Raw genomic sequence first — 25,566 nt, 5'->3', positions numbered from 1 at the left:
TGGAAAAACTTTTTAAGGTTAAATAATATTAGGACTACAAACCAGTCAACTAGTCAAAATTTCGAGAGGGCCTGTTGATTAAATTTTTACTTATTGACCAAGTTAAGAAATTACTGGCCAATTTAAGTTTCAATCTCCCCCTCCTCTTCAGCAGCTGCACCCAAAATATTCTTGTTTTGCTTCAATGTCGAAGTTTTTTTTTGCTTTGGCATTCTTCAAGACAAATATTGAGCTTTCTACCGAGAAAAGGCGCCTTTTATTATTTCTTTGCTTTCAATCTTGCATATACGTGACTGAAATATAGCCCCTTATAGAAGAGAATACTCAGTAATCCTTCGTCCTGATGTCTTAATTTAGATTAAATTCATTCTTATTGTCGGAATTCAATCGAAATTAAGTGCACATACCCCATTGGTCAAACATGTCACTTCAATACATGATATGTCACACATCAATTTAATAAATGGCAAAAATTAAGAAAAAAAAGAATAAAATTGCGACTTCTCAAACAGAAACAGCTGTCAAAAGCAACTAAGAATTCTCTTCTCAAAGGATTTGCTAACCCAAACTATGTCATCACTCAAAGCTTGATTCACACAGACAGACAGCATGGAAACAAAAGTATTTTGCATAAACTAGCCTACTAATTAGGAGATGTCTAGACATTGCAATACAGAAAGGCTGTACCCAGGATCTTTTTTCCGAAGGGAGTTTTAATCAAATTTTTTTTTGGGATAGGGGGGGGGGTTACACAAAAAAACGCATACAAAATTTGTTTATATCCATTTTTTAAGGCTGTATCCAGGGGGGGGGGGTTACCCGGTTTGACCCCCACCCCCGCCCCCAAATTTTCAACCGAGTAGAAAATTAGTAAAATTAGTTGAAAACCGAGTCGGAAATTAGTAACCCCCCCCCCCCCCGAACAAAAATCCTGGATCCGCTCTTGCTATTTTTGTTACGTTTTCACGAGTCAGACAAACACTTTGGAGGGAGGGGGGTTCAACCTACTACTACAAACCCCCCTAACCCCGCCCACCCTCTGGGTACGGCCTTGCAAAACGGTGAACTCATTGTTGCAGTTTGAAGAAACGCAATTTTTTTTGGTAGTGAAGAATGAAAATGCAAAAATAGGTGAAATAAATTAAAAATTTGGAAAGCATTATTAAAGATTTTGAGATTCTATGGAGAGGGGCATACTCTTGTCAATTTGTAGAAATATTGGTACTGGTGCATTATGTGGGCACTGCTAAAGAAGTCAAGTTTGGTTCATGCTAATGAGATAAAATAAAATAGGATGAATATGCAAGAGTTCGTAAACAAATTTTGGCTATATATTTGCAGATTAGGGGGGGGGGGTAAATCACTCTATATGTAAATGCAAAAATAGGTGAAATAAATTAAAAATTTTGAAAGCATGATTGAAGATTTTGAGGATTCTATGGAGAGGGGCATACTCTTGTCAATTTGTAGAAATATTGGTACTAGTGCATTATGTGAGCACTGCTAAAGAAGTCAAGTTTGGTTCATGCTAATGAGATAAAATGAAATAGGATGAATATGCAAGAGTTTGTAAACAAATTTTTGCTATATATTTGCACATTAGGGGGGGGGGGGGGGTAAATCACACTCTATATTAAATACGTAACCAAACCTAACCTAGGTACCTCCCCCCCTTAAACCCCAAAAAACAATCATGTAAATATTGACAGTCATTGAGAAACCACAGCTTTGCAGTCATTTACCTATAGCGGTCTCTTTCAAATAGCCTATTTGACAGGTTTTCTGTGACCGGTTTCTTTGTACAATAAAAAATTTGTTTCCTTGGGCAAGGCAGTACCCGGAGGGGGGAGGGTTAGGGGTTTGAGCCACCAGCACCCTTCCTCCCCCACAAAAATATTTGTCTGACTTGTAAATTATGCAGTGCCCGCATAATGCGTAAGTACCCAATTTTTTAATTTTTTTATTTTCATTTTTTTTTGTTAAACCCCCTTCCGGGGGGGGGGGGTGCAGGATAAAGAATACACAAGTACACATTTTAACCTAACCTATCTACCTTCCCCCCCTTAAATCCCCAAATACAATCATTTAAATATTTTAACTCAGTGAGAAACCACGGCTTTGCAGTCATTTATTGGTACTGGTGCATTTTGCGGACACTTCTATATACTGCCAAAGAAGTCAAGTTAGGTTAATGCTAATGAAGTAAAATAGGATGAATATATAATAGTTTATGGGGTATAAGGGGGGAAAAGGTACCTAGGTTAGGTTAAGTTGCGTATTTAATATATAGAATGATTTAATTCCCCCCCCCCCTTCTACAAGTTGACAAGAGTATGCCCCTCTCCATAGAATCCTCCAAATCTTTAATAATACTTTCAAAGATGGTCATTTGTTGTCGTAGAAACTTCGAAAACTGCTCAGTCGGTTGGTAACTGAAAGGACTAGTACCTTCTTTAATAGTCAAAAGCTATTGGAGGGCAACCAACCCCCCCCCCTTCCTATGCCCATCATTTCCCTTAACACTTCGAGTTAAAATCACTTGAGATTTATTTTGTTAGGCGTAGTTTAAAAGTCCAGAAATTATTTCACTGAGGATGAGAACCTCCTCGTGGTCCTCAGGGCAAGGATTGTAAGGTATGCCCCGAGGGCATTTAAGGTTTTTATGGAAATGGGGTATGCATTTCGGAGGGGGCTCATTGGAGTGGAAATCGGAAGTTGAAGAGCCATTTTTAAGAGTAAAATTTATCTGAGGGCAGCTACACAACAACCCCACCCCCTCCCCCACGTTATATTTTCCCCCAATGCATCCGATAGAAATTCTAAGATAGCCATTTGTTAAAAAATAGTCCAAAGATCTCATAACACGATCTTTGGGATTGACACAATCCCCCAAAGTATGGCGATAAGAGTTTTAGGTTATGCCCCCGGGGGGTGTTTTCATTGTATGCTCCTGGGGGATTTTTGCTCGTTTTCAGTTTGACTCGGCAATTTATAATAATTACTGTTCGTTTTGAGTTTTGTTTAATTGTTAATAGTCATACGTGCTAGTTTTATGCTTGAAAGATTATTTGACTTTATTTCTGTCCATTTTTGAATTAAAAGAGATCTTTACTTTCCTTTGAAAACTTATTCTGTGTAAAGTTTTTTAAATTAATATAAATATATGACACCGTCATTCAGCCAGGGGGGTAAGCCTCCGCATTGCCCCCCCCTTTTATGGGCACCCATGTAACAAGATAATATTTAACAAGTACCAAAAATAATTTATTGTTATTGTTATGTTATATTACAAAACACAGATCAGGACTGCTTGTTTGGGCCCTAAGGATCTAGTGCCGTCATACTTACATATAGTTACTTATTTTCATTTTGGACTTGTTCTCATTATTGCTTTTACTTGTCCTCTAATGGTGCAAACTTTGCTCTTCAATTTCATTTTCGACATGTTCTGATACTCGATTTTCCATGCCTGTTAACCAGAAAATCGTTTTGTGTTTCCTTTTATATTTAACATGTTCTGATTCTTCCTGTCGCTTGAAATTCTTGCTGTTGCTTATCTTATAACCACATTATGTATGTATTCTGTAATTTCGATTCCTTCTAAACCTCATTATCGCGCGTCTATTAATCAAAAATTTTTTTTTCTTCTTCACTTTTGATAATTATTACTTCAAATGTTTTTTTAGTACCCTTTTTTTGGGCACTAAAAATTGGCCTCATCATATTTGATGGTGTAAGTTTTACGTTCTGACCCCTTGTGAATTTACATTTCTCTGGTCGCCCTCTCAATAAAAAAAAGCAAGTTTTTTTTTAACCGAAAGTAAGGAACAACGTTAAAACTTAAGACAAGCAGAAATTATTCCGTATATGAAAGGGGCTGTCCCCTCCTCAACGCATCGCTCTTCCCACACTTTAGGCTCTTTATGCACATTAGGGGGGGGGGGTATGCAGGAAAAAGCATACATAAGTACGCTACTCAACCTAACCTATATACCCCCCCCCCCCCCCTTAAACCCCAAAAAACAATCATATAAATATTGTAACTCAGTGAAAAACCATGGCTTTGCAGTCATTTATTGGCAATGGTGCATTTTGCAGACACTTGTATATACTGCCAAAGAAGTCAAGTTAGGTTAATGCTAATAAAATATAATAGGATGAATATATAAAAGTTTATGGGGTATAAGGGGGGAAAGGTACCTAGGTTAGGTTAAGTTGCGTATTTAATATATAGAATGATTTAATCCCCCCCTTCTACAAGTTGATAAAAGTAGGCCCCTCTCCATAGAATTCTCCAAATCTTTAATAATACTTTCAAAGATGGGCATTTGTTGTCGCAGAAACTTCGAAAACTGCTCAGTCGGTTGGTAACTGAAAGGACTAGTACCTTCTTTAATAGTCAAAAGCTATTGGAGGGCAACCAACCCCCCCCCCTTCCTACGCGCATCATTTCCCCTAAAACTTCGAGTTAAAATCACGAGAGATTTATTTTGTTTGGCGTATTTTACACGTCCAGAAATTATTTCTCTGAGGATGAGAACCTCCTCATGGTCCTCAGGGCACGGATTGTAAGATATGCCCCGAGGGAATTTCAGGTTTTTATGGAAACGGGGTATACACTTCGGAGGGGGCTCATTGGATTAGAAATCGGAAATTGAACAGCCATTTTTAAGAGTCAAATTTATCTGAGGGCAGCTATACAACAACCCCACCCCCTCCCCCACGTTATATTTCCCCCCAATGTATCCGATAAAAATTCTAAGATAGCCATTTGTTAAAAAATAGTCCTAAGATCTCATAACACGGCATTTGGGATTGACACAATCCCCCAAAGTATGGGGATAAGAGTTTTAGGGTATGCTCCTGGGGGATGTTTGCTCTTTTTCAGTTTGACTCGGCACTTTTTAATAATTACTGTTCATTTTGAGTTTCGTTGAATTGTTTAGAGTGATACGTGGTAGTTTTACGCTTCGAAGGTTATTTGACTTTATTTCTGCCCATTTTTGAATTAAAAGAAATCTTTACTTTTCTTTGAAAACTTATTCTGTGTAAAGTTTTTTAAATTAATACAAATATATGACACCGTCATTCAGCCAGGGGGGGCAGCCTCCCCCTTGCCCCCCCCCTCTTATGGGCACCCATCTAACCAGATAATATTTCACAAGTACCAAACATAATTTATTGTTATTTTTATGTTATATCAGAAAACACAGATCAGAACTGCTGGTTAGGGCGCTAAGGGTCTAGTGCCATCATACTTACATACAGTTACTTATTTTTATTTTGGACTTTTTCTCATTATCGCTTTTACTTGTCCTCTAATGGTGCAAACTTTGCTGTTCACTTTCATTTTCCACATGTTCTGATACTCAATTTTCCATGCCTGTTAACCAGAAAATCATTTTGTCTTTACTTTTATATTTAACATGTTCTGATTCTTCCTGTCGCTTGAAATTCTCACTGTTGCTTATCTTCTAACCACATTATGTATGTATTCTGTAATTTTGATTCCTTCTAAACCTCATTATTGTGCATCAATTAATCAAAAATTTTTGCTTCTTCTTCATTTTTGATCATTGTTACTTCAAATATTTTTTAGTACCCTTTTTTTGGGCACTAAAAATTGGCCTCATCACATTTGATGGTGTTTTATGTTCTGACCCCTTGTGAATTTACATTTCTCTGGTCGTCCTCTAAAAAAAAGCAGGTTTTTTTTAACTGAAAGTAAGGAACAACGTTAAAACTTAAAACGAGCAGAAATTACTCCGTATATGAAAGGGGCTGTCCCCTCCTCAACGCCTCACTCTTTCCACAATTTAGGCTCTTTACGCACATTAGGGGGGGGGGGTATGGAGGATAAAGAATACGTGAGTACATTACTTAACCTAACCTGTCTACCCCCCCCCCCTTAAACCTCAAAATGCAATCCTTTAAATATTTTAACTCAATGAGAAACCACAGCTTTGCAGTCATTTATTATCTCTAGCAGTCTCTTGCAAATAGCCTCTTTGACAGGTTTTTTGTGACTGGTTTCTTTGTACAATTTCAAATTTGTTTCCTTGGGCAAGGCAGTACCCACGGGGGGGGGGGTTGAGCCGCCACCCCCTTCCTCCCACCCAAAAATATTTGTCTGACTTGTAAATTATGCAGTGCCTGCATAATGTGTAAGTACCCAATTTTTTAATGCTTTTTTGTAGTCTTTTTTTGTTTAACCCCCCCCCCCCAGGAAAAACCAAAAAACCATCTTTTATGGAAGTTTACCCAAAAATAACCAGCCCCCTAGTACAACTTTACTCCTACAGAAAATTCCCTTTGGAGAATTTATTCCTTGGAAAACTCTCATGGCAAATTTTTCCTGTGAAAAATCTCCTTTCCTACAGAGTTATTCTAGACAACTTCAACCCAGTAGAAATTTTCACCAAGACAATTCCCCTCATCATGGTTGTAGTGGTAGCTGTAACCTAATAAAGAGCAAACAACAGTGCATAGTAACCAAAAGCTAAAAAACAATTTGAAAAAAAAAACTTGGGCCTACTACTGGAAAAAAATTGACATGGGACATTGACTCAGGAATGGTAACTATTATTTTGGTTTGTTTTAAAAGTAAAAGTTTATGAAAGAAGAAGAAGTTTATGAAGAAGTAAAATAAACTTCTTAAAAAAGAAGTTTATGGTGATTTCTAAAAAAAAAGCCTAAAACACATCAAAAATAGTGTCAGATCAGATATGAAAAGTGTACCATTGGAATCTCGCATAGTTGAAAACATTGTACAGGGGAATACCAGTTCCCCTCATTCAGTGGCAGATCCAGCAGGGAGGGGGCGAGGGGGCGCACGCCCCCCCCCCCTAGTGTAGCCTAAAGTAGTGTAATTTACTTAATTAACTTTAGTTTGCGTTAATTAAACTTACTCCTGACGCAAGTTTATTTTTAAAATTTAATGTTTCGTTTGCCAAATGATAAATTAACAACCAGTAGCTATTTTGAAATTATCTTGTCTGAGTTCTGCCTATAGCAACAGGTGGACGAAAACCCATTTCATTTGCTGCCGGCCGGTAATAGGAAATCAATGAACGGAAATAAGCAATATTGCGTAATAACTATGTACAATGAGCGATTCTTATATGTCCGAGTGTTAGCAGATTTGTCACTTCTTAGTAAATTTTAAAATAGGAAGCACTGTACAAGCAAAACTATTTGAATTAATAACCTACTTTTTCACAAAACCACGAGGAATTTAGTGGTAAAAAATTAAGTTTCTAGGTGGTATAATACAGTAATTAGAGTAGTTTAAATGTCAAAAAGTTTTTAAAGTGATTAATACATCGCAGGTGGCCGGAATTAGAGACTTTTGGCCGGGAATAGGACAATGATTCATTCCTGTCAAAGATTCTGTCCGAGAATAGGCAGGTGTCCAACTACTGGGCGTCTTACCCTATATTATTATGTAACCAAACCTACATACCTTCCCCCCCCCTAAACCCCAAAAAAACAACAGGTTAGATATCGTAAGTGCAATAAAAACCATGCTATGCATTACATTACTCTATAGTGGTGTCTTGAATTAACCTGTCAGAAACAGGTTTCTCATGACTGGTTTCCATTGCAGTATATAAAAGAATACATTTAATACAGGAGTACCGAAACTACATTAAAATGCTGTTTTGCAAAAATTTCGATTGGTATTGACCTGTCATGTAGGCAAATTTCAGGACCCTCTAGAGGGAGGAGTAGAGGTAGGTGCTTCAAAATGCTTTCCCATGACATACTTTGGTACTCTTTTATATAGTGCTAGTTTGGTTAATGCTAATGAAACAAAATAGGATGAATATATAATAGTTTAGAAACAAATTTGGGCTATATGTTTGCACATTAGGGGGGGTAGAGGGCAAAGGTTTTTTTTTTTTTAGAATCAGCAGTTAATTTAAGCATACCATATATTAAATACATAACCTAGCCTAGCCTAACAAGAGAATCCCAAATTTTAATTTTAACATTCATTTTAGATAACCCGTTTCACTCAATTCCACTCTAACAACTGTTTTATGATCAGGTACCTCTCAGGTATCTGTCCTAGTGACTGTTGCACCTCCAGTTTGACATTCCATTTATGCTAGATAAAAGAGTCCATTTAGTGAAAGAGTATCCATACTTTAGCAGTAGACCCATCCCTGAAAGTTTTATTTTCCTAATCTAACCCCCTTCAAAGATAGCCAAATGTAGCCTAGCTAAAATATAATTTTAACAAAACATGCTAAGCTGATGAAAGTTGGCCAACTAGGCTAGCCAAAGCTGCCATCAGTTTCCTTTTTCAGTAGGGTTGGCTAGAATTTGAAGTACTTACCCATTGTCTTATCACAGAGAGATTTCATGATTCAAAAGCATATTTCCTGTACAATGACAGCAGGCTTCCAATTGTGGATATTATGTAGAGTAAGATACCCTAACCCTGCCGCTTGACCAGCTAATCTACTCTTTAATGGGCCAATCATTACAAAATTTCTATCATTCTACCTAGAAATTGAACTATTTCACCATTGAATCCAGTGTCAAAATCTTTTAAACAACTATGTGATTAGCTTTAATATTTCAAATATAGGCTATAGAACACTCACAATTTCAAATATATTGATAGATAACAATGGATCCTGCTCATGGCTACATATTTAAAGCTTGAATTTAATCTTAGAAAATGCTGTCTAATCTTTGACACAGGATCTTAAAGCTATAACAATATATCATAATCACAGACACAGTCAACACTGGGTAGATTTAATCTAAGAAAAGGGCAAAATTTTAGTTTAAATACTTTTTGCTTTCTTAGACTCTCTGTGGAGATGTTTCTAGGGAAGTATTTTCAGTAAAACTCTTAATTTCAGCTACTTTTTGCTATCTTGGAAAGGGGTCAGGTTAGGGAAATGAAACTTCTCAGGGATGTGTAGAGACTAAAGTATGTCCAGAGAAGTTATTTTGAAGTAACTATTTTCACTCCTTCTCTCTCTAGATGGTAATGACCTTTGATGATCTTTAAAAATCTTTTTGCTTTAAAAGTGGAACCTTTCAAAACAGATTTTCTGCTTAAATGAAGTATTAGGAAACTGTTTTCAGTTTCACAACTTTCTCAATCCAAATTATGAGGTTTCAATGATTTGCAAATATACTTCATAAAAAAAAAAAAAAAACACAAATGTAGCTTAAAATTCTACTGTAATCAAAGTAATTGCATTTTCAGAACTATAATCAGAGATAAAGAAACCAACAATATATATATATATATATATATATATATATATATATATATATATATATATATATATATATATATATATATATATATATATATATATATATATATATATATATATATATATATATATATATATATATATATATATATATATATATATATATATATATATATATATATATATATACACATATACATATGCACATATATATATATATATATATATATATATATATATATGTATATATATATATATATATATATATATATATATATATATATATATATATATATATATATATATATATATATATATATATATATATATATATATATATATATATATATAGCCTAGTGTTATATAAGGGCATTAGAAGTGGGGGCTAGAAATAAGTTGTTGACAACCAACAAAACCATTAAATTTAATAAAAAATAGCAATCTAAAAATGTTTTTCTTGTTTATAGCATTGCTCCTTCTGGAGAGGCTCTTTTGTAGACCTTTTTCCTTTTTGTTTTTCAGCATTTAAATTTGCAAAAAAGTTACCCCTACCTTCTAGCCTATTTACAGACAGTGTTTCTGCTCCATAGCAGAGCCTCCAGAAGACAATATATTTGGCTTCAATGAAATGGGTTATATTGCTTTAAGTGTCCTTTCATAATTTAAGTGAGTTCTGTAGGTATTCTAACTTGAGAAAGTTTACCCCTAATCATAGGCAGTGCCAAACCATGGCCTAAATTGATAGCAATATAGCTTCAATGTAGTATTATTATTACTATTTTTCCCTAGTCCACTTAAATTAATTTTTTCTTGAAATCAATTGAAAAAAATTTCCACAAAATAAGTTTTTCAAAGAAAAGTAAAGAACTCCATTAAACAGAAAATGAGCAAAAATAAAATCAAATAATCTACAAAGCATGAAACTACTTCAGATCAGAATTGATAAATAAATGAAACCCAAAACGAACAGAAATTACAATAAATAACCAAGTCAAACTCAAAACGAAAAGAAATTAGCATAAGTTGGGCTCAAAGCCCCTATGCCTTCCCAAGGCCAGAACATAATTTGCACTTTACTGAAAAAAATACAAATGTTCTTGCTTTTATAAATCAAATAATATTAACATTTTGATTACTAAATATAAGTATATGTATATTAAACTGACAATGCACATTCATTTATATTTTTTTCAGTAAAGTGCAAATTATGTTCTGGCCAACTTATGTTAATTTCTGCTTGTTTTGAGTTTGACTCAGTTATTTATTGTAGTTTCTGTTTGTTTTGTGTTTCATTTATTTATTGATGCTGATTTGCATTAGCTTCACACTTTGTAGATTATTTATTTTATTTTTGTTCATTTTTTGTTTAATGGAGTTCTTTACTTTTCTTTGAATAATTTATTTCATGGAAAAAGTTTTTTTAATTAATTTTTGTTTGTTTTATATTGCCAGGGTCTTTTCAGGGAAAAAGGAAATAATAATTTAAATATTTTCGTTTTTTAAGACTCTAGTTTAGCCTGCTGTAGAGTTTTTCAGCAATAAAAATTTTCAGCAATTTTTAACAACATACACCCTTTTAAAAATCCTGACACAAATAGTAGTGTTGAATGTCGTTTCATACCTCCTCTAGTTGACCTGAAATGGAAAACTTGATACCTTTTGGAAAAAAAATCTGCTTACTTTCTTTGATGGCTTGGATACACTTACATTATTTTGACTTGGTTAAATTTTAAGAGTAGAAGTAGCCCCAAAAGTTTGAAGATAATACCCTCAGTTGTTCTTGGGATACAGTGCATATTTATTTAATCTTAAGGCAACATTTAGTTTTTAAACATAACGGCAAAGGGTAGGGGGGGGGGGGGTGGGGGATTAGTTTCCCTCCAATCACTTTTGACAGTTAAAAAGGGCATCAGCCCTTTCTATTTTCAATCAAATGAACCCTTTTTGAAGTTCCTACAACAACTCCTTCAATACAAAGTGCCCTTGTCTAAACAATAACAACAACAACAAAAATGATACATTATACCCAAATCAATCTTTACAATAAAAATTTCAAGCCTTCCAATAGCTTTCGACTATTAAAAAGGGCACTAGGCCTTTTGATTTCCAATCAAATGAGCCCACTTTTGAGTTTATATGTCAACACTTTCTATAAACACCTTATATGCCCCCAGGGCATAAATTACAACCCTTACCCTAAGGGCTGTGAGGGTGGTTGTCATCCTCTAAGACATAATTTCCAGAACTTTTAACTCTGTTAAACAAAATGGCTATCTCAAAATTTTGATTGGATGTGTTTGGGAAAATGGTGGGTGTGACAGGGGTGTTAGTCACTCTTCCGTCACGTTCAACTATTAAATAAGGCACTAGCCCTTTCAATTTCCAATCAAATGAGCCCCTTTGAAGTTTCTACAACACTACTTTCAATAAAAACCTTATATGCCCCCAGGGCATGACTTAAAACCCTTGCACTGAGGGCTGCAGGGTTGTCATCCTCAAAGAACTAATTTTCAGAACTTTCTACTATGTTGAACACAATGGCTATTTGAAAATTTTCATTGGATGTGTTTGGGGGAATGGTGTGCATGAGAGGGTGGTTAGTTACCCTCCATTCACTTTCAATTATTGAAAAGGGCACTAGCCCTCTCAATTCCAAATTGAATGAGCCCCTTTTGAAGTTTTTACAAGAACTATCTATAAAAACGTTATATGCCCCCAGGGCATAACTTACTACCTTTGCCCTCTGCGCTCTGCTGGGTTTTGTCATCCTTAGATACATAATTTCCAGAATTTCCTACTATGTTCAACAAAATGGCTATCCCTAAACTTTGATTGAATGTGTTTGGGGAAATGGTGGGCGTGAGATGGGGGTCAATTACTCTCCGCTCACTTTTGACTATTAAAAAGGGCAATTTCAATTTCCAAACAAATGAGCCCTTTTTAAAGTTTCTACAACTTTCTATATAAAGGTTATATGCCCCCAGGGTATAACTTACAACCTTTGTACTAAGGGCTCTGAGGGGGGTATCATCCTAAAAGAGCTAATTTCCAGAACTTTCGACTACATTGAACAAAATGGATATCTCAAAATTTTGATGTGATGTGTTTGGGGAAATGGTAGGCATGAGAGGGGGGTTAGCTGCCCTTCAATCACTTTTGATTATTAAAAGGGCACTAGCCCTTTCAATTTTCAATTGAATGAGCTTTTTTTGATGTTTCTACAACATTGCGTTCTATAAAAACCTTACATGCCCCCAGGGCATGACTTACAACCCTTATCTTGAGGGTTGTGGCGGGGGGGGGGAGGAATTGTCATCCTGAAATACCTAATTTCCAGAACTTTCAACTACGTTGAATAAAATGGCTATCTAAAAACTTTGATTGTATGTGTTTGGGGAAAAGCTGGGCGTGAGAGGGGGGTTAATTGCCCTCAATCACTTTTGACTATCAAAAAGAGCACTAGCCCTTTGAATTTTCAATCAAAAGAGCTCTTTCAAGTTTCTACAAAAAATATTTCAATAAAAACTTATATGACCTCAGGGTATAATTCATAACCCTTGGCCTGAAGACTGTGGGGGGAGGGTCCTGCTCAAAGGTATATTTGCCTGAACTTTAAACTGCGTGAAACAAAATGGCTATCTTAAAATTTTGATTGGATGTGTTTGGGGAAATGGTTGGCGTGAGAGGGTGGTTAGTGGCCCTCAAATCACTTTCAACTATTAAAAAGCGCACTAGTCCTTTGAATTTCCAATCAAATGAGCCCTTTTTCAATTTTCTACAACAAAGATTTCAATAAAACCTTATAGATCCCCAGGGCATAACTTATAAACCTTGCCCTGAAGACCGTGGGAAGAATGTTGTGCTCAAAGGTATAATTTCCTGAACTTTAAACTGCTTGGAACAAAATGGCTATCTCAAAATTTTGATTGGATCTGTTTGGGGAAATGGTGGACATGGAAGGAGTGTTAGTTGCCTTCCAATCACTTTTGACAATTAAAAAGGGCACTAGCCATTTCAATTATCATTCGAATGAGCCCTTTTTGAAGTTTCTATATAAAAACCTGATATGCCCCCAGGGCATAACTTACAACCCTTGCCCTGAGGGCTGGGGGGTGTCAACGTCAATGATCTAATTTTCAGAACTTGAAACTACATTGATTAAAATGGCTATCTGAAAATTTTGATTGGATGTGTTTGGGGAAAAGATAGGTGTGAGAGGGGGGGAGTTAGTTGCCCTCCAGTAACTTTTGACTATTAAAAAGGGCACTAGCCCTTTGAATTTCCTATCGAATGAGTATTTTTTGAAGTTTCTACGACAACACTTTCTATAAAAATCTTATATGTCCCCAGGGCATAACTTACAACCCTTGCCCTGAGGGTTGTGGGGGAGTATCCTCCTCAAAAATATAATTTCTATCTGGAAATCAATTGCGCTGAACAAAATGGCTATCTTAAAATTTATATTGGATGTGCTTTGGAAAATGGTGACTGTGGAAGGGGTGTTAGTTCCTTTCCAATCACTTTTAATTATTAAAGAGGGCACAAGCCACTCCAATGTCCAATTAAATGAGCCCTTTTCGAAGTTTCTATGACAACTTCTTTGATACAAAGTGCCCTGCTCTAAAGGAAAAAAATAATAAATAATATGTTGTGCCAACATCATACTCATATGCCCCCAGGGCATAACTTAAAACCTTGCCCTGAGGGTTGTGGGGGAGTGCCTCCTCAAAAACATATTTTCCATCTGGAAATCATCTATGCTGAACAAAATGGCTGGAACATAATATGGAGGTCTTCTGAATGGGTTTGTTTGGTGCTGTTGATAACTCGGACTCATGTTGATTTTGAGGGATGGCGGGAACTGTGGGCTGATTTGGTGATTTTCGTTTTTGGCTGATCAATATTCATACTGATAATATACAGGAGAGAGTTTGAGAGTTGATAATAACTCTTAACTTTTTCAGTATTATTAAAAGCTTTTTGAATGAGTCATAACCATGATTCAAATGAATCCAGTCACAACCAAAACAACAACCACTTCCAAACTTAATACAAACTTTCTGGTGTAATAGCTGGCAGTCAGAGACCTTACACTCACCCCCAACATTAAAACTCTTGCAAGCATGCAGATACTTACATTTTTTGCCTTTTTTGCAAATATCATTCCAGGCAAATTTGCTTACACCCTTATGTGTAGTCCATTCATGACCACTTATCTTAATTGTCTTGACCTTTAGTTTGCATTCAATTGCATTTGACTTTATGTTCTCCAGGTCAGATGAACTCTTAATTATGTTATCACCAAGGTAACTGAACTTTTGAAAAATACTAGTTTTTTTCATCACCTCTGAGAACAGGGTTTGCGACTGTGTTTACAGCCCAGTGACATGGCTTCCAACTAAGAGTGTGCTAGGATTGATGCAATTTAAGCCCACTTGGTAACAGTGACCACAGATAGGTATGATCAAGGAGACCATTCTTCTGTAGTTGAGAGTAGACACTGCTGCACAACATCAATTTCTGATAGAGTATGCGAGTTTGTTGGGTATGACAAGCAGCATCAGCATCCTAGCACAACTCTGTTGTATGTGCACATATATCAATCAGTATTTATCAGACACGTATGATAGGGATCTCCAGTTGTATCTTGAAGGTTTGGCTTCCCATTCATTGTTAAGTTTCGTTTTAAAAACTTCAGCTGATGTTGAAGACACTGTCTCCTTGCTTAAACAGTTCTAATCATTGATGATCCTTTGGCTAAAGAAATGTTGTCTGATTCTACTTTTAACTCGGGTCTTATGAAGTTTCTTAGAATTACCTCGTGTTTGTCTTTTGTTGGGTAACTGGTTAAAGAGCTTATTTTTGGTTCGGTTGACAAATGTATATGTGAGTAGCATGTCACTCCACTTGTGTCAGAAGGTCATAGATGGGAGTTTTAGGTAAGATAGCCTTTCACCATATGGTTTCTCACCAAGCCCAGAGATGCACTTGGCGGCCCCCCTTTGTGCACTGTTCATGGTACTTCAGAAGATTATGTATAGTGACTCCCAGGTCTCTGCCACTGGTGCAAGTTTGGAGGGGAATGGGGGATGATGTTATAACAAGTGTTTTTTTTGTAACATTTCCTGTTAACAAGTTGTCTTGAATTCAACATTTTTTGATTCAGCAAAGACTATTCTAAATATGTACTTTAAGCATCGTTTGTTCTTCCCCATATTCAGTTGGATTGCTTAGAATCCTAACAAATACTACATATGCTTTTTGTAATCTATTTCCTGGTTGGCTACAATTTGACTGATTTAATCAGATTTTTGTTTCTTTTGAAGATTTAAGGCAATTTTGAAACCTGAACACAAATATGTTTCTAGATTTATATTTGAAAAGAACATACAAAATTTGGATGGAATGGTGATACAGCTGACTCTCAATAATTTGATTCTCAAGGGACCAGAGGAAAAGTTCAAATTACCAAGATGTTCAAAATAACAAGAGTTCAAATAATCAGGAAAGAACAAGGAAGAACTTCTGATAAACAAGTGCTCTATTAAAAATACATAACTTATAGGCTATATGTACATACATACATATCAACTCTTTTATTTCACTTCTTAATCACATATGCATGATAAATCACGTGGACATAAAAACAGCTTTGCAAAGTAATCAGTGTTGTTGTTTTTTTTTATGAAGCAACTTCCATTTTACATTGTCCAAATTCATTTTCAATGGTGGTGAGAACTATAAAATTTTTTTTACTTGTTTCTGTTCTGAGAACTATGAACATAAGTTGTGAATGGATAATATTGCCTTCCTTATTGTGGCTGGAGTAATTTGTCTCCCCCCTTTTTCACCCTTCTCCTTTTCATCTTGAAAAGTCAACAATTTGGCATCAGTTAAAGCACCAAGAACAGAAATTTCATTGTGTGTGTGAACAAAATCCTCAAAGCTAAACTCGTCAAGGTTGGGTAGAAGTAACCACTCTGTCTCTAAGGGGATGACTCCCATTAAATCTTGTGAGTCTGATAACCATGCTGGGTTTTCAGTTTCCTTAGCAAACCCACTTTTTTGAAGCAGTTATGTAGGGCAGTAGAACTGAAATTTTTCCTGGCCTTATAAATCATAATTAAAGAGATCAAAAGTGTTATTTTTGTATTTTCACTTTTATCAATGATTTCCAGCAGAATTTATGTATTTTACAGAGTATTGCCAAGCAAGATGCCCTCTTTAAAAATTCAAATTTTATAGGTTCTCTTTTTTCAATTTATCAAGTGTTTAGATAAGATATATTATTTATTCCAACAAATTTCTATCATAAGCCCCAAAGAGCCAAATTTGCATTTCAGTCATAAAACCAAAAAATCCTGGCAAACAAATCCTGGCAAAACAATGCGAAAAACAACAATATCAGAATGGCAAAACCATTCATTAGTCAAGAATATTTGGTGGTAAGATGTCAGAAAGCTAAAAAGGTAAAAACTAAAAAGGAGTGAAATAAGATATTTGTTAAAAAGATCAAAAAGAGAGCATATAGAAAAGGGAAGTGGGAACAAAAGAATCAAACGAACATAAAACCTGGGTATCACCAGTACCGAAAAAAGAAAGAAGAAAACTAGCGGTTTATTTTATCAGTAATGATGCGGACAAAGGTTTTTTACACCTGGAGGTAAAGCAACGGATAGGGGACAAGATAGGAATGGGTTCAGAAACAGTGCGTGACAGGTGGTGTCTGGGTGGGGAGTGTCTTTCGGGGGAAATGTTTTCTGTGCAAAGGTTAATTATTGTTTTTTTTGCAAAATGAAGGCCAAACATTCCTTTCCTCTGCTCAAGAGTTAAAGCTTGGTCTTTTTTAGAAGGAGCAACTATGGTACCTTAGCTTTTTTAAAAATTATTCTCAAGGCTCTTTTTGAATGGATTCAATTTTTTCTGATTCATCACAGGATATGCCAGAATGCCAAACTGGACAAGCATATTCAAGATGCAGGCAGACAAAGGAAGTATAGATCCTTAAAGAATGGGATGGGGGGATATGAAATTTATTCAAGGGCTTAAGGAGAGACAGGGGGGCATTAGCTCTATGGACAATATCTTTGACGTGGATATCCCACTTTAAGTTTGAGGAAATTGTAACCCCAACTAATTTAAAGGAAGACACAGAAATATCTGGGGGGATAGAGTTGAGGAAAAGGGATGAGGTTTTAAGGAAACATATTGGAATTATCATAGATTTAGAGGGGTTTATTCTCATGTGTAAGTTTGCAGCGCCATTTGTATCATTAAGGATACTCATAGGGTTGCTTACTAAGTCTCAGTAACAGGTTTCAACAACCATTAGGTAATCCAGAAATTTCTATCTGTTGGGAAATTCCTTAGTGAGACTATTTATCATCATAGGCAGCGCTAGCGCATCGTTCTTTTAAGTAAAGAACGATGTGGGCACAATGTGTTGTTTTTTTGTTTTTTCTCCATACCCAGGCACTTCGCACTTGAGGAGTCGTCAAAGAAACTTCGAAAAGGGCTCATTCGATTGGAAATTAGAGTGGCTAGTGCGCTTTTTAATAGTCGAAAGTGATAGGAGGGCAACTAGCCCCCCCCCCACGCCCATCATCCCCCCAAATACGTCCAATCAAAATTTTGAGATAGCCATTTTGTTCGGCGTAGTTTATTTCCAGATAGAAAATATCTTTTGAGGAGGACACTCCCCCACAACCCACGGTGCAAGGGTTTTAAGTAATGCCCTGAGGGCATATAAGGTTTTTATTGTAGGCGTTGTCGTAGATACTTCAAAACAGGCTCATTCGTTTTGAAATTCAAAGGGCTAGTACCCTTTTTAATAGTCGAAAGTGATTGGAGGGCAACTAGCCCTCCCCCACGCCCATCATTCCCCCAAACTTATCAAATCAAAATTTTGATATAGCCATTTTGTTCAGCGTAGTTGATTTTCAGATAGAAAATAATGTTTTTGAGGAGGACATTCCCCCACAACCCCCATAGCAAGGGTTCTAAGTTATGGCCTGGAGGCACAGAGGGTTTTTATAGACTGCTTTGTCGTTGAAACTAAAAGAAAGGGGGTTTCGATTGTAAATTGCGAGGGCCAGTGCCCTTTTTAATAGTTGAAAGTGATGTGAGGGCAACTAGCCCCCCAACCTCACGCCGATCATTTCCCCAAATACGTCCAATCAAAATTTTGAGAAAGCCATTTTGTTCAGCGTAGTTTATTTCCACATAGAAAATTTGTTTTTGAAGAGGCCACTCCCCCACAGCCATCAGGGCAATGTTTTTAAGTAATGCTCTGGGGGCATGTCAGGTTGTTATTGTAGGCGTTTTAGTAGAAAATTCAAGACAGGCTCAATCAATTTGAAATTCAAAGGGATAGTGCCCTTTTAATAGTAGACAGTGATTGCAGAGCAACTAGCCCTCCCCCACACCCATCATTTCCCCAAACTTATCAAATCAAAATTTTGATATAGCCATTTTGTTCAGCGTAGTTGATTTTCAGATAGAAAATAATCTTTTTGAGGAGGACACTCCCCCACAACCCTCAAGGCAAGGGTTTTAAGTTATACCCTGGGGGCATATAAGGTTTTTATAGAAGGCTTTGTCGTAGAAACTTCAAAACAGGCTCATTCGCTTAAAATTCAAAGGGCTAGTACCCTTTTTAATAGTTGAAAGTGATTGAAGGGCAACTAGCCCCCCACACCCACACCCATCATTCTCCCAAATACATCCAATCAAAATTTTGAGATAGCCATTTCGTTCAGCGTAGTTGATTTCCAGATAGAAAATATGTTTTTGAGGAGGACACTTCCCTACAACCCCCAGGGCAAGAGTTTTGTGTTATGCCCTGGGGGCATATAAGTTTTTTATAGAAGGTGTTGTCGTAGAAACTTCAAAACAAGCTCATTCGATTGGAAATTCAAAGCGGTAGTACCCTTTTTAATAGTCGAAAGTGATTGGAGGGCAACTAGCCCCCCCCCCCCTACGCCCATCATCCCCTCAAACACATCCAATCAAAATTTTGAGATAGCCATTTTGTTCAGCGTAGTTGATTTCCAGGTTGTAAATATGTTTTTGACGAGGACACTCCCCCAGAGCCCTCAGGGCAAGTGTTTTAAGTTATACCCTGGGGGCTTATAAGGTTTTTAAATAAAGCGTTGTCGTAGAAACTTCAATAAAAGCTCATTCGATTGGAAATTCAAAGGGCTAGTGCCCTTTTAATAGTCGAAAGTGATTGGAGGGCAACTAGCCCCCCCCCCCCCACACCCATCATTCCCCCAAGCACATCCAATAAAAATTTTGAGATAGCCGTTTTGTTCAGCGTAGTTGATTTCTGGATAGAAAATATATTTTTGAGGAGGAAACTCCCCCACAACCCTCAGGGAAAGGATTATAAGTTATGCCCTGGGGGCATATAAGGTTTTTATTGAAGGTGTTGTCGTAGAAACTTCAAAACAGGCTCATTCGATTTGAAATTCAAAGGACTAGTACCCCTTTTAATAGTCGAAAGTGATTGGAGGGCAACTAGCCCCCGCCCCCACGCCCATCATTCCCCCAAACACATCCAATTAAAATTTGGAGATAGCCATTTTATTCAACGTAGTTATAAGTTTTGGAAATTAGGTCTTTAAGGATGACATAACGACTAACGCCCCTCTCACGCCCACCATTTTCCCAAACATCCAATCAAAATTTTGAAATATCCATTTTGTTCAACGTAGTTGAAAGTTCTGGAAATTAGGTCTTTTAGGATGATAAACCCCTCAGTGCAAGGGTCGTAAGTTATGCCTTTCGGGGCATATAAGGTTTATATAGAAAGTTGTTGTATATAATTTATAGAATAGATTTTAGCCTTCCTCAGATCCAATTTTTATATGTTTAAAAACTAAATGTTGACTTAAGATTAAATTAAAATGCACTGTGATAATGCTAATTCCCAATAAAGCATCTCAGCAGTGTCCCAAGAACAACTGAGGGTATTATGTTCAAACGTTCGGGGCTACTTCTGCTCTTAAAATTTAACCAAATCCAAATAGCGTAAGTTTATCCAAACTATCAAAAAAAGTAAACAGATATTTTTGCGAATGGTATCAAGTTTTTCCATTTCAGGTCAACTAGAGGAGGTATGAAACTAAATTAAACAGCACTTTTTGTCTCCAGATTTATAAAAAGGTGTATGCTGTTAAAAATTGCTGAAAATTTTTCTCCGGCATACAAATAGCAGGCCAAACTATAAAGTCTCAAAAAACGAAAAGCTTTGAAGTGTAATTTTCTTTTTCCCTTAAAAGAATGTGTCAATATAAAACTAACATAAATTATGTAAAAAAACTTTTTCCAAAAAATAAGTTTTTCAAAGAAAAGTAAAGAACTCGATCATACAAAAAATTAATGACAATAACATAAAAAAATCTGCCAATTGTGAAAATACAACAAATAAGCATTGGTATATAAATGAAACCCACCACAAGCTGAAATTACAATAAATAACTAAGTCAAACTCAAAATAAGAAGATATTAACATTAGTTGGGCTCAAAACCCCCATGCCTTCCCAAGGCCGGGACATAATTTGCACTTTACTGAAAAAATACAAATTTTTCACTTTTATAACTTTAATAAATCAAATAATATTCACATTTTGATTACCAAATATCAGTATATGTATATTAAACTGACAATACACATTCATTTGTATTTTTTACATAATAAGTGCAAATTATGTTCTGGCCTTGGGAAGGCATAGGGTTTTGAGCCCAACTTGTGTTAATTTCTGCTCGTTTTGGGTTTCATTTATTTATCGATGCTGATTTCCCGTAGTTTCACGCTTGGTAGATTCTTTGATTTTATTTTTGCTCATTTTTTGTTTAATGGAGTTCTTTACTTTTCTTTGAAAAACTTATTTTGTGGAAACAGTTTTTTTAAACTAATTTCTTTTCATTTATATTGGCATAGTCTTTTCAGGGAAAAAGAAAATAATACTTAAAATCTTTTCGTTTTTTTAAGAATTTATAGTTTGGCCTGCTATTGTATGCTGGAAAAAAATTCTCAGCAATTTTTAACACCATAGACCCTTTTAAAAATCTGGACACAAATATTAGTGTTTAATTTAGTTTCATATCTCCTCTAGTTGACCTGAAATAGAAAAAAAAAAATCTGTTTACTTTCTTTGATAGCTTGGATACATAGACGCTATTTTGATTTTGTTAAATATTAAGAGCAGAAGTAGCCCCGAAAGTTTGAACATAATACCCTCAGTCGTTCTTGGGGTACTGCTGAGATGCCTTTTTGGGAATTAGCATTAACACAGTGCATTTTGATTTAATCTTAAGGCAACATTTACTTTTTAAACATATAAGCAAATGGGAGGGCGGGCGTGGGAGGGGGATTAGTTTCCTTCTAATCGCTTTCGACTATTAAAAAGGACATCAGCTCTTTCTATTTTCAATCGAATGAGCCCTTTTCGAAGTTCCTACGACAACTCCTTCGATACAAAGTGCCCTGGTCTAAAAAAAAAAAAAAAAAAAAAAAAAAAAAAAAAAATCGATCTTTACTATAAAAATGTCAAGCCTTCCAATCACTTTCGTTTATTAAAAAGGGCACTAGGCCTTTCAATTTCCAATCGAATAAGCCCTTTTTGAGTTTCTACGACAACGCTTTCTATAAATACCTTATATGCCCCCGGGGCATAAATTACAACCCTTACCCTAAGGGCTGTGAGGGTGGTTGTCATCCTTTAACACCTAATTTCTAGAACTACCAACTACGTTAAACAAAATGGCTATCTCAAAATTTTGATTGGATGTGTTTCGGGAAATGGTGGGCGTGGATGGGGTATTAGTTGCCTTCCAATCCCTTTCGAATATTAAAAATGGCAAAAGCCACTCCAATTTCCGATTGAAAGAGCCCTTTTCGAAGTTTCTACGACAACTTCTTCGATACGAAGTGCCCTAGTCTAAAGGAAAAAATAATAAATGATACATTTTGCCAACATCGTTCTTATATAACCCCAGGGCATAACTTAAAACCCAAGCTCTAAGGGTTGTGGGGGAGTAACCTCCTCAAAATCATATTTTCTCTCTGGAAATCAGTTACTCTGAACAAAATGGCTATCTTAAAATTTTGATTTGATGTGTTTGGGGAAATGGTGGGCGTGGAAGGGGTGTTTGCTGCCTTCCAATCACTTTTGACTATTAAAAAGGGCACTAGCTATTCCAATTTTCCAATCGAATGAGCCCTTTTCGTAATCTCTACGACAACTCCTTCGATACGAATTGCCCTGGTATGAAAAAAAAAAAAAATACAATATTGTTCTTTACTTAGTCAGCGCGATTGCGCTGCCTATGATAACATCCTGAATTGTCTAATGCTCTTTTACCTACCTCTTTTCATCCGAAGAATCAGAAAGAAAAATGAACAGAATTCTTAAGTGGAATGTAGAATTTTTGTTTCAAGAAAAATTTCTTCTTCTTCTTCTTCCTACGAACCGATATACATGGCGAGCCCAAGATGACAGTATTTATCTTTAAGAAACAGATTAGCCGGGATGACGGCTGAAGCCCGGAGGTCGATATCGATAAGCAAAAAAGAGACAAAAAAAGAACGGCGGAGTATTAATGACGCCGCCGCCAATAGAATCAGCGGCGGCTTCAGCGCACTGATGCAAGCTCTGTGGCGCGCCACCGTTTTTTTTCGGTGGCGCGCCGCCGACTTTTCGGCGCGGCTTCGGGGTCTATTCCCAATTCTTCTTTCAATCTCAGACAGAGATATGGAAGGGAATGCGGGTGGAATATCATCAGTAGGTAATTGATAAGACAATCCTGGAAGGCTCTAGACCACTATAGACTGTAGCAACTTCTTTTTCCAAACATGACACACATTTGATACTGCACATATCAACCCTGGACATATACGATAGAACCTTTGCTCAGTTTTCATAAGTTCATCATGATATATAGATTGGAAATAATTGTCATTGTGCGTACGTGAAGGTAGAGTATGAAATCTTGTGTGGTTTTAAGTCTGTGTCACATATTTTTAATGGAGAGTATAGCCTTTGTTGCTAGTGTGTATTCTGTCTATTGTGGTTCTGGACAGTGGAAGCAAGGAACTTGTTAAGTTTATTAGCAATAACCTCTGGGGATTCAGGTAGGTTGAAATCAAGCTGGTCAAGACTCCTGCCACACAACTCTTTTACCTTGGAATACCAATTTTTTGGTTCATTGTTAATCAATTCTTTGACCTTATTCTTGTAGAAGGATCAGCCAGATTTATGTATTTCCTTTTTAATTACTTTTCTTAATTTTTTAGCTTCATCCAGTTTACCCTTTGTGAAAAGATTCAATTTTTTTCTAATTAGTACTTTTATGGGTGATTAATGAATGGTTTGTCACTGGAGCACTTCTTAAATCTTTTTTCTGGGAAAGAAATTAGAAATTTATCTTTTAGATTTTTGTGAAAGGTAGTGTTTTTTTTCATCATGATTTTACAAATTATAAAAATCAGACCAATTCTCAGTACTCAGCCATGCTCCAAAAGTAAGAAGGCCAGTATTTTGAAGGGGGTGGTAAGACCCATAAGTGACTGAGAACCAAAAAAAAAGCCCAGCATTAGAGTATTTAGAAATAATGAAATATGTGCTCATCTGCAATTGCCGGAGAAATTTGCGTTTTGCATCAACATTTTGGTTTGGCGACTAATAGAAGACAGCTAATTGCAATGATATAGGGATGTGGGAGTAGCCAACTTTAGGTCTAATACTTAGCCAAGGAATTTTGTCATACTCAGATAAATTAGGAAAAGGAATAATTTTAGGGAAAACGTTGCATTTAGCAAAAAACGTAACACCAACTCCTTTCTTTCCTAGTGGGTGATCTGAAGGACAGAGTTTAATAAATTCTGAATAATTTGAGAAACAAAGAGTCCTATGATCATGAGATCGTACTTCTGTAACAGCTATAACATCAATTTGGTTAAATTCTGATTACACCTTGAGTTCCATAAGTTTGTCAAAATTGAGGCTTTCAGTATTAGTGATTAAAAATTTTGGAAATTTAAAGCAACTGGAGAAACATGACTGTCAATTAGTTTCAGTAATACTTGGATTGGTTTTAATTCTCGGCTGTGGAATAGAGCAGATAATTTTAGGGGTAGACTATTTATTACAGCATAATTTTTGCATGTAGGGACTCTCAAACCAGAGTCACATTGGTAGGGTACTCACGGGGAATAAAGTGCAAGGGAGGGAGGAAAGGTTTTCTGGTGATACGGGAAAAAGTCAAATTGGGAATGTTGTTTTTCAAGGGACCACATTAAAATTCCAATTTATGGAGATAATCAAATTATTGAGAGTCAATTGTAGCACTCTGAATTCTTGACTGTCCTAAACTCTTAGCATCTTATAAATGAGTAATTCGGAAACGCAACAAGTATAAAAAGAACACTTCTGTGCAGGAATTAATAGTCTAGTATTTAGGATCCGTTTTTGTACCCATGGTAACCCATGTTTAAGTTTTGGTTGATATTTTTGAAAACGTATTCACTTTATAGCAAAGAAAAAAACAAGGAAGAAAAAGGCTATATTTCAGTGTTTCTTTGCAATAAGTGATTTTCAATGTTGTTAAAGGTGAGGACTGCAATTATTGCATATACTATTTTCAACTATGGATATTTCAGAGGTGCAATATTCATTCCTAATGATCACCTCCTCTAAAAGGGCAAATTAAAAAAAAACAAAAATAATGAAAGTATAGATTCTTGGGAAGTAAATGATTCCTTGTAGTATTGCAATAATTATCATGCACAGTTCTATAACTGATATTCATTCGACATCTTTAATTCTTATAATGTTCTTCAGGTTTTAAAATCTGCATAGATTTCATGCAAGATTTTTCATAAATAATTAAATTATTTGTTTACAGGCCAAAAAGATGTCCAGGACCATATACCCCTTATTCTTCATGTGACGAAATTACAAGTTTTGGACAGATTGTTTAAGAGAAATGAGAAGTAAAAGATATATCAGAGGCAGCGCAATCACGCTGCCTAAGTAAAGAACGGTGTTAGCACAATGTATTATTTTTTTTATTTTTTTTGTTTTTTTTTCCGTACCAGAGCACTTCGTATCGAAGGACCTGTCGTAGAAAGTTCATAAAGGGCTCATTCTATTGGAAATTGGAGTGGTTACTGCCCTTTTTAATAGTAGAAAGTGATTGGAGGGCAACTAGACCCCCCCCCCCACGCGCATCATTCCCCCAAACACATCCAATAAAAATTTTGAGATAGTCATTTTGTTCAGCATAGTTGATCTCCATATAGAAAATATATTTTTGAGGA

The 25,566-nt window shown here is 36.0% G+C and overlaps 1 protein-coding gene across 4 annotated transcripts in view; it reads left to right on the top strand.

Moving 5' to 3' along the window:
• LOC148947985 (uncharacterized) overlaps positions 1–25,566 on the top strand; it is a 54,732-nt gene that overhangs the window by 21,585 nt on the left and 7,581 nt on the right. For 2 of the 4 annotated variants that reach the window (XM_089095167.1, XM_089095169.1), the window contains exon 2: positions 25,152–25,302. The exons of the other annotated variants lie outside the window; for them this stretch is intronic. The gene's annotated coding sequence lies outside the window, so the exon portion shown is untranslated. The remainder of the gene's footprint in view (positions 1–25,151; positions 25,303–25,566) is intronic. 4 annotated transcript variants of the gene reach the window in all.

The sequence above is a fragment of the Artemia sp. Qi Xiang Cuo genome, chromosome 10 (genome assembly GCF_049724085.1).
Source record: "Artemia sp. Qi Xiang Cuo chromosome 10, ASM4972408v1, whole genome shotgun sequence".
Classification (NCBI taxonomy): domain Eukaryota; kingdom Metazoa; phylum Arthropoda; class Branchiopoda; order Anostraca; family Artemiidae; genus Artemia; species Artemia sp. Qi Xiang Cuo.
The sequence above is the reverse complement of the archived record's forward strand: the minus strand, read 5'-3'. Positions and strand labels throughout refer to the sequence as shown.